The sequence below is a fragment of the Microtus oregoni genome, unplaced genomic scaffold (assembly GCF_018167655.1).
Source record: "Microtus oregoni isolate MIOR12 unplaced genomic scaffold, Mior012 000012F_ref0000307, whole genome shotgun sequence".
In the NCBI taxonomy this organism is placed as follows: Eukaryota; Metazoa; Chordata; class Mammalia; order Rodentia; family Cricetidae; genus Microtus; species Microtus oregoni.
The window spans coordinates 18,538,720-18,549,255 of NW_024543071.1; the positions used below are offsets into that span (position 1 = coordinate 18,538,720).

Consider the following 10,536-nt stretch of genomic DNA (forward strand, 5'->3'; position numbering starts at 1 on the left):
CTACGAGAAGCATTAGGCAGAGACTCAAGGTAGGCAGGGACGCGACCCCTGAGAAGACAGAAGGCACACGAAAGAGACCGTCGGGTCCGGGGGCCCTTAGGGGTCGAAGGGCGGGAGCTCCCAATAACCCCTGCCCCAGGCGGGGGCCTGCCCCGCGAGTCACGTGAGAAAAGAAAACAAACAAAGGTCCTGTCGGGGGACGAAGGGGAGAAATGGGGACAACCAGCCCCAGCTCACGGTGAGAAAGAATCGGGGACAGGGGTTCGTGGTTACCGGGACGCTGTCGCTCTCCGCTTCCGTCGCCACCATGAAGTGCCTGCTCTTCCGCTCGCCGCTGGGGTGCGCGCCAAGCCTTGGCTCCGCCCGCGCCGCGAGGCCTCCTGGGAGTTGTAGTCTTTGCGAGGCCCGGTCGCGTCACGTAGGGGCGGAGCTGGTAAATGGAGAGGGCGGGAGGGCGTTGACGCCCCTCTATCTCCTGTACTGTCCACCCTCCTCCATCTCTACCCTCAGCTGTGACTGCGCTCAAATCTCCTCACGTCCTACTCAATCATACCGTGTCTCTTTCCTCGTCCACAGGCGAGTTTCTTCAAGCGTAATCTACGCTTAGTGTCTCCACTTCCTTCCTGTGTGTGTTGTGTTCTACACTGCAGCTTCTGCCCCCGCGGAAAATGTCCTTGTTGCAGCCAGTGTCCTTGTCGCCAAACCCACTAGAGGTATTTTCAGGCTGTCTAACTTGAGCATTACTCATTTGATGATGGACATTATCATTTATTTTCTATGACACTATCCAGGTTTGCCTTCCTCATTCCAAACCGTTCGACTCAGTCTATTCCTATTCTTTTTTTTTTTTTCTGAACTCTCCTTTTAAATATTGTTCTCTGCGATTCTTAGAATGGGGGGAGGGGAATTCAGCTCAGCCTTTTTTTTTTTTTTTTTGCCTTAGCTTATTGTACTCCCAACTTCTAGACAACCTTGTCTCATTCCTGTCTTGCAGGCTTGTCAAACACTGGCTTGAACCCTTTGGTGGGCTAAGGGTATAAGCCCAGTGATTGCCTAACAAGTGGGGCGCTCTGGGTTCAATCTTCAACCATAAAAGAAAAAAGAAATATTGAAAAGTATGTCTCTCCTCTCTGTTCACTGACATCCACTCGTCCCTTTGACCTGGATTCCCCCATCTGTCTCCATTGCCTCTTCCATCCGTGTTTGAATGATAACAAAACCCTGTAGATTCTCTAACTTTAGCACTTGAATCTGCTCACTTTGATTTCCACTGCCAGTTATTTCATTTCCCCTGCTTTGTTTTGTAGCTGATTACTGTCCTTGCTGATCTCAGTACCACTGTGGGGTCCGCCCTACTGCCAAAGGCCGATTTATGTAAATAACAAATCTAATCAAGTCATGTTTGTGTTAAAATCCTGTAAAGACACCATTTAATTGAGTTTGAGAGACAGGATGGAGGTGAACACCTTGGGTAGCGTTTACAAAATAGGAGTCTCCAGTCCACTACTCTCCTTCCTATCCCTTAAGAGATCTGAAGAGAAAAGACACACCAATCTCATTATAGGGTACGTAGGTGTGAGCCTTCCTAAAAAGTCCCCCCACCCCCGCTCCAGTGATCTGATCAACAAAATTATTGTATTTTATTGTTCACAATGTACAGTGCTGGGGGCTAAAAATAATGAACAAAGCAATCCCTACCCCTGTGGAGTTTATAGCCCCTTAAGAAGAGACAGACACTGATCAAATAGTTCCATATTGAAAAGCAAAAGCAGCAACAGCAACAAAGCACAATCATCAGCCGCAGTAGGAACTAACTGTTGCAGAAAGTCTCTTCTACTGCACAGCCTCCGCTGGCGTACTGGCTGGGTCTGTCAGATTGACGCAAGCTAGAGTTAGCAGCAAGGAAGGAGCCTCAGTTGAGGAAATGCCTCCATGAGATCCAGTTGTAAGGCATTTTCTCAGTTAGTGAAAATGGGGGAGGACCCAACCTATCGTGGGTGGTACCCTGGGTTCTAAAAGAGAAAGGCTGATCAAGCCAAGGGAAGCAAGCCAGCTCCCCTCCACTGTCTCTTGCTTCAGCTCCTGCCTCCAGGTTCCAGCCCTGTTTAAATTCCTGTTCTGGCTTCCTTCATTGATGGACTATGATCTGGAAATGGAAGCTAAATAAACCCTTTCCTCCCCAACTTGCTTTTTAGTCGTGGTTTTTCATTACAGCAAAAGAAACCCTTACTAAGACAGTTGGGGGGGAGGGGGTGTCAATGTTCCTCAGTCTAAGTAGAAAGTCAGACCCGGGAAAAGCCAGACTGAGGCTTGAATTGAGTCACATGATAATGCCCAGGTGAGCAGGGGTAGGCTGGGTGGCTGGGTAGGGAAACCAGGAACAGTTAAATGTGGGCTGCTGGGAAGCAGAGCTGTGTTAACTAGTTTAGCAGAATTGGACCTGAGCCAGCAAACCACAGATTCTGCAAAACACAAATCAAGTATTGCTTCGTCCACTAAGCCTTTGTTGAGTATGTGCTGCCCCGTGGCAAGTTATGAACACCACTGGCAAGAGGTAGCATTTGCACCACAAAAACCAACACACAAACGATAGAAACAGTGTCCCCATCTGCCACCCCACCTCACCTAGTACATCACAGCCTTCGTCATGGTTCCCATCCCTACATCTCTCCGTGCAGTCACAATACTTCTCTCCCGGATGAATTCCATTTATCAGCTTGCTCTAATAAGTATTATTGATATTAAGTACTGTGTATCAGAGATTTAGCAAGGCATTCAGTGCAGAATTAAAAAGCAAGGTCCTCACTGATTTGGCACTTAACAATCCAGCAGATAAGTCAGGAGATGTGGAATTCTCTCCTTTTAAAGTAAGCTGGGCTGCTGTACAATTGAACATCTTGCTAACTTTAACAAGGTGGCCCAAGGAGGCTTCTTTGAAGAGCTGGCTGTCCACTTAGTGCTAAAGGATGAGAAAGAGATGCTAAAGGGGAGAACCAAGCGGTGTTCCAGCCAGAAGGCTTAGACTAACTGAAGAGCTAGGCTATTTAAAGGACGAGACGGTTTGCTTTGCTTCAGGGGACAGAATGTGAGCCATCGTGAGAACCCTGAATTAAATTATAGCCACCGAAGGGTTGAAATGGAGTAATATTATCTGATTCACATTTTAATACAAACACTCTTGCTTTTGTTTGAAGGACAGGATAGAGGAGGTGGGAGTCCTTGTATCATAATGAAGCCAAGCGCTGGCAGTGGGATGGAGCAAACTGGGTGAGTTTGACATGGCTTGTTAATTGACTGGATGTGGTGGAGAAAGGGCTGGAGGAGGAAGGGCAGAACCACAGGTATTAATTGCCTGCATCTATCTCCATCTCTTCAGCCCGAGAATTGGGCCTGGCACAGAGCAAGCATTCAGTGGCTGTGTTGAATTTGCACATTCTGTTTCCTGTACTCTGTGCCCCACTCCTGTCAAGTTGCTCAATTCAGGGTCTCTACTAACTGATATGAATACTATTGTGCAGAATGGAAGGGCCAAGTACACACTTCCTCTGGATGGACCAACCCGCTACTAGGGTACAGACTGATAGCAGAGTATGGACCAAGTGTGGACCACATCCTATGCCCCACTTGCCCCCTCAGTTGGCACCCTTCAGCAGTGCACGAACTGCCCAGCTGCATATGGCCGGGCTTAACTTAGCATGCCTGGGAGGCAGTTGTGTGGCATCAAGCCCAGTGTTCATGGGGAGAGTTTGAGGTCCAGGGGAAGGAAGCTGCTTGCCTTGGGTCACCGGAGCTGCTGCTGTGACTGAGACTCAGACCTTCGCCATTGAAATCCCTGTGGGCTCTTTAGCCTTGGAGCCACATTGTCTCTTCCAAATCACTCAGCTCATCGATAAAAAGCTAAATTCAAAATGGTGACTCCACTTCCTTGAGTTTCTCATCTGTCTGTTACTATTGTTAGAGTGTTCTGCATTTACATAGTATCCAATATGTGTTCTGTACCCTACAAAATACAATAAAGGAACATGAAACCCGAAGGCCTTCCTTTATAAAACAGAGTAAATGGGGAATGGCTGGTTTAAAGGGCCCTTAGCGCTGAATGAAAATGAGCTTTGGCATATTGGTTTAAGATGACACTGTAAGCAATACCAAAAAATAATAAGAGCTCATATGCAAGGTGCTTTTCCTTCCCATCCCCAACCAGAAGAAAGAGAGGCTATTGGAACAGCTGGCTCCATAAATGTAAATTAGGGAGAAGGTCACGGAGTGGAGGTTCCAAGGACATACAGAAGAAAAAGAATCATCCTGAATGCAGAAAATCCCTCCTTTAATAAATAATAACATTTAACCGTTAGCAAGTGTTTAGTGTGTGCTGGGTCTGTGCCAAACCCTTCACATCCTGATCCAAGTCAGTCCTCGTGCAGTCTTATATGTACTTTCATTTCCCATTAGAGGAAACTGAGGCACAAAGGGATTTCATAATATGCCTGAGGCCATAGAGCTAATAAGCATGAGGTTTGAACTAAAAATCATTTGCCTCCAGAGTCTGAGCTCTCAATTGCTACACTAGCACCTTGACTTCATTATTCTATGGTTCCTGGTGCCAGGTCCCCTGTTTCCACTGTGTGACCCTTTGGAGTCCTGAGATAGCTAGCAGGGGGTCGGGGACTTTGTGAGGAGATGGCTATTGCTAACCTAGTTTCAAAACAGTCCTGAAGAGACGCCTGGAAGGTAATAGGCAGACATAGGTTGTGAAGGAGACAAGTTCTAATCCTGCTGGGGAACATTTCACAACATTCTCGGAATACAATGCCTTAATTACCTATATGGTATGGAAGATGGAAGAGAAAATGTTACCAGGATAGAGGGACTAAATAAGGCTTCTGCCTGGAAGTGTGGGCTCTGATCAGTGCCTCCTAATGTCAGAAATCTTTCCTTTTGTGGATTTCTGCTTACACACACAGAGGATCCAAATTTCACTGGGCTTTTGGGTGTTGACCCCTTCCTTCCTGACTAGTGTTTGTAAGGACTGCTATTAAAAGAATGTGGTTTAAGCCATCAACTGGAGAGTTTGGGGGACACTAGGAGGGCAGGACAGTCACAGATAGCTCTCACTCCATTCTCTTTGATAACAATCATGACTCCAGACCCTAAAACTTAACCGGAGCCCAGAGGACTCTGACTGAAGCCACCAAAAAGAAGGCACGGAAGCAACTACTGCCTTGTTCAACCTCAGGACTGTGGGGTCCCAGCAGCTGATGTACTTTTGACTTGTATATACACCCATATCCACTTCTTGAGGTGTCTGTGGTTAACCTATATGTTATGCCACAAGCCCCACATAAAGGGATGAGCTCGGTGACTTTGTATCCAGATTCACTCTGCATCATCTGAGAAGGACTTGGTCCCCGAAAGCTGTAACTGATAACCCGTCTGGACTTCTGCTTCGTCACTGCCCTCTATTTGACACCATCGAGACCTAACTCACCATGTGCCTCAAGCCATACTCCTCACTCCGCTGCACAGTCAGGGCTCTCTGGCATTTAGCTATATCGGTGGGAATGCCCACTGGAGCTGGAAGGCAAAATACTATGTATAGGGAACAAGTTCAAGACCAGGGCCCTGAAGGGTACCTTAGCTGAGTCACTAAACTGCAAGCACAAGATGGAGACCCACCAGATCACACTGGCTAATCGTGAACAATGTTACCCAGTGGCCGAGTTATACAGTGGCCGCTAAATTGTTAAACTATGATGAACTAAAGAGGAAAGGGGAGATACACATTACTTAAGGTTTTGCTCAGAAGGGACAGATTCAAATAGGGAACAAATGGGGTTTTAAATTATAACACCAGAGCCAATGAGATGACTCATTGTCGGGTTGGGGAGGGGAGTGCTTGCTGTCAAGCATGACATCTTGAGTTTGATCCCTGAATCCCTCATGATAGATAGAAGGAAAGAGTCAATCAATTCCCACAAGTCATCCTCTGATCTTCACACAGGTGCCACATAGCAAGTATACGCTGAAGACACCATACACTTAGGACACAGGACTTGGATGACTTGAGTTGGATCTGATCTGAAAGCCTCTTTCCTCAAGTCCAGCTTCCCTGGTTCCAGAAGATGCGATGCAAGCTGTCAGGGGGATAGGGTAGGGTGGGGGGACAATGAAACAGTCTTATCCAGCTACAACACTGCAACACCTATGAACCATGACAATTACCAGCATGCAAAGTGCTGGGTAAAGGTGCAAGAACTGACACTCACGTGGTGGTGATAGCCAACAGCTGTCTAATTGGATTTAAGGTCCACTTAATAGGTGGGGAACCAGGCCTGGTGCTAGAAACCTAATCAGCTTTCCAGGGGCTAGTGAGGCTAAAGAGCTTAGAAAGGAGACTACTGGGGCTGGAGAGATGGCTCAGTGGTTAAGAGCACTGACTGCTCTTACTAGAGGTTCTGGGTTCAATCCCCAGGAACCACATGGTGGCTCACAACATCTGTAATGAGATCTGGTGCCCTCTTTTGGCCCGCAACATACATGCAGAATAAATAAATGACAGTAGTAGTTTCTTTGCTTTTTTTCTTTTTAAAAAAGATGTTCATAATTAATAAATAAATCTTTAAAAAAAGAGAAGAAACTACTACTGTCATTTATTAGAACAGCATAATTCATTACCACATTATAAATTCTATACCTAGAAATCAGTGTAGCCACCACCCTGCATCAAAGAAGCTTCTCTTTACAACAAGCAGATACCACCATAGAAGAGCACAACTGGACATAATGCAGTCTTACCTGGCTGCAACGTCTATGAACCACAGTTACCTGCCTGGCAAGATATGCATAAAAGAACCGGCAAGAACCGGCACTCACATGTTGGTGGCAGCCAACAGAGTCTAAATGAGCTTTAAAGTCCACTCAACCAGCCGGGCGGTGGTGGCGCACGCCTTTAATCCCAGCACTTGGGAGGCAGAGGCAGGCGGATCTCTGTGAGTTCGAGACCAGCCTGGTCTACAAGAGCTAGTTCCAGGACAGGCTCCAAAGCCACAGAGAAACCCTGTCTCGAACCCCCCCCCCCCCAAAAAAAAAGAAAAGAAAAGAAAAAAGAAAAGGAAAGAAAAGAAAAAAAAAGTCCACTCAACCAGAGAGAGAAAAGAGATCAATGGGAATCCAGCTCCAACAGATGAATCTACATCACAGCTCTTGCATCTATGGCTCAGGGGACATTGCAGAAGAGGAGGTGGGAAGATTGTGGGAGCCTGAATACCAGCAAGGCTGCTGTAAAGCAGTCTCTCCTAGAAATGTCTGCAAAAGCAAGCTGAAACAGCAGCAGTAGCAATGGACATGCTAACTCTGAATGGGAAATTTTTCTGGGGCCCCACCCCTCGGCAAAGAACTAGGGGCAACTAGTGGCCACTGAGAGAGGAAGAATTAGCCTTTCCCAGGAATGAGCTTCCTTATTGGTTGTCCAAAGCAGAGTGGTCAGCCTTGAAACTACAAACAACCAAACAGACTCAGAAGGTTTTGTGTGTATGTGTGTGTACGCACACACACACATGTGCATGTGTATGTAACAAATATAAACAAAGAAAAAGAAGCTCTTAAGTTGGGCAGGCATGGGAGAGGACTGAGGGTGGGTACCTGGGAGGGACTGAAGAGAGGAAAGAGAAAGGGGAAGTGATATAATTCTATTTCAATTAAAAACATTAAAAATGTAAAAGAATTAAATTACAACACTGGTAATTGTCCCCCTAGGAGAGAGAGAGAGACAGAGTGACTCTTCTTCACAACTTCTTCCCAGAATACAACGCTTCAGCTCCAGGCCGGCTCAGTGGCCTCAGCCCCCTAAAAGGTATGTTCCCATCAAGGGTTCCTGGAGTCAATACCTTGGATGTAGTAGAGACTTGTCAAACACCTGTTAGATAATTATCCATTTTAGTCAACAAAACGCCAAGGAGAAAATTTGACTATTCTTGTCACAAACAATTACATTTTCAATAACATCCAAGAATTTTTGACCCCCTCTCTCATCCGGGACTTTGGGGCCACAGATTGACTCACTGACTGCAAGAAAGCAAGAGACTCGAACTTCCTGGCCCCTGAACCTGCCTGTCACCTCACACCTCCACTCTCTTTGCACACTGACCTTTCCTTGAAGCACAATTAAGAAAAGCTCAGGGTCAGAAATTGGGGTTCACCTGAAGATCCGAGAAGCAAAACAACCAGCCACTGACTCTTACCTTGGCCTCAGACCACAATGGCGATCCTGTCTCTAGGAATCTTAGAATGAAACTGTCTGAGCGCTGTCTCCCCGCCGTCTTATATTCCTCTCTAGGGCTCGGATTAAAGGCATCTATCACTGGGGTTAAAGGCATGCACCACCTGATTTCTATGGCAACTTAGTGTGACTACTGGGATTAAAGGTGTGTGTCATTGTGGCTACTGGGATTAAAGGTGTGTGTTACCATAACCTGGTCTGTAAGGCTGAGCAGTGGGACTGTTTTACCTACAATCTTCAGGCAGTCTTTATTTGTTAAAATTCAACTCGGGTCACCTTCACAAAACTTCTGCAGCCTCTCTGGGCTAATAGGTCACTCCTGCCTCCCTCCATGGTCCCTGTCAAAAAGCTCTCACAACCCATGTGCTCTGCCAACCAGAGTGAGTGACATCATTAAACACAGTGTGTGGTACATGGGCCCCCTCTTATCTATTTAATATTTCATAAGTACTTTTAGCAAACCTTTGGGATGGGAAGCAAAGGAAACCACAGGGAACCAAGCACCCAACAGCTCTAGTTTACACACTCATTCTTCACGAACACACTCTCATCCCTTTATCTGCAGAAATAATTGTGCAAAGCAAATGATGAATTGCCCAGGAGTGAGCAGAACTTCACAAAGAGCAATTCCACTTGACCTTGTTCGTCTACCTATATCTAATCTGCGTAGTGATATTTCATTTGTATTTTAATAAATAAAGCTTGCCTGAACTTCAGAAAGTGAAACAGTTGCACTGGTCAGCCTTACAGACCAGGCAGTGGGGGCACACACCTTTAATCCCAGTAGTCACACTAGTTTGCTATAGAAACAGCGGTAGTGGTGCACGCCTTTAATCCCAGCACTAGAGAGAAAAGTAAGATGGGAGGAGACAGCTCTCAGATAGTCTCATTCTGAGATTCCTAGAGGCAGGATTGCCATTTCGGACTGAGGGAGAGGTAAGAGCTAGTGGCTGTTGGATGTTTTGCTTTTCTGACCTTCAGGTTGAACCCCAATTTCTGTCTCTGGGTTTTTATTAATCATGCTACAAATCTGGCTCAAAGTAGTTAAAACCCAGAAGCTATCTAGCCTAGGTTTAAACCTAGCTCTGCTAATTACTGGTTGGAAAACTTTACGTTAGTTACTTAATCTTTCTGTGCTTTGGTCCTCTGATATCCAAACTGATAGTGATCTTGCAGAAGATGGACAAGGGCTGAGAGAATTAAATGACACAATCTATGTAAAGTGCCCGAGTCCATAAATGATAGCTGGTTTGTAAGCAGTTCAATCTTAAAGATGACAAATCCATTCTATTTAAACCTTCTGAGGGCTGGATTTGTTCCAGGACAGCCTGGTGAGGGAGGGTGTGTCGTGGCCACTCTAGAGTTCTGTCTGGAGAACACAGACAACTGGTGTCATCGACCTTTGGTGCTAATCTGGGTCCATAACTCACCAGCCCCGGCCCCAGCCCCAGACTAAGTAGCTTGTCTTCCTGAAGTCTTAGGTCCCCAATAGAGCTAGCAGTACTGAGCTGCCTCGCAAGGGGGTGCCGAAAAGATCAATTCATGTTAGCAAAGTGCTTTGGAAATGTTACATGCTAAATATTAATGGGTCTCTCTGAGTGTCGGGAAATGTGCAATCTGAACTCTGCTCAGGGCGAACTGAAGGCAGGGAGAACAATTCTGGGCAGCCTGATTGCCACATCCTTATTCTGACTAGGAGGTGGTACTGTGAAGTGGGGGGAGGGCAGCAGGCATGGGGGTGGGGAGGGGCTGCTGAGAGGTGAGGGTTCCGGAAGGAGGGCTCTGAGGAAGCATAAACAGTTCACAAACAGAGCCAACCTGAAAGTCCTTGGGTTTCTTTATGAAAAGCAAATGTAAGCTCATTCCATCTATTCCCCACCTCTCGGACTCAGAGACAACAGCGCTGTTAGGCTCTGTTGGCCGTCAGAGTTCTTGTCCTGCTCTCGACCTCCTGGCCCTGTGGGTAGGACAATCAGGAGATGGCTTATTACACCAGCCAGAATTTGCATCACTGAGCAGCTCTAGAAGAAGGTACCCCGTAGCAGGATAGTGATCAACTGTCAGCTCTTCAAATAAGATACACAGCTGGTTTAAGCTGGGAGCTTCCCTTCCAGCATCCATAAGGCTCCATGCTTCTTTCTCTAAGTGAACGTAACAGACACTTCTGTGTTCTGCCATGTCCCCTTAGCATCATTGCTTCTATCCACACAAGACTCTTCTACTGTGTGCAGTCAAGAATATGGCCCGGGCAGGCCAGAAGT

At 46.5% G+C, this 10,536-nt stretch overlaps 1 protein-coding gene across 2 annotated transcripts in view; it reads right to left on the reverse strand.

Annotated features, from left to right (window-relative positions):
- Positions 1 to 358, reverse strand: part of R3hcc1l (R3H domain and coiled-coil containing 1 like) — a 90,541-nt gene extending 90,183 nt beyond the window's left edge. Inside the window, exon 1 of one of the 2 annotated variants that reach the window (XM_041662029.1) lies at positions 274 to 358. The gene's annotated coding sequence lies outside the window, so the exon portion shown is untranslated. The remainder of the gene's footprint in view (positions 1 to 273) is intronic. The other variant, XM_041662030.1, reaches the window with a different exon arrangement.
- Positions 359 to 10,536: the final 10,178 nt, after the last annotated feature.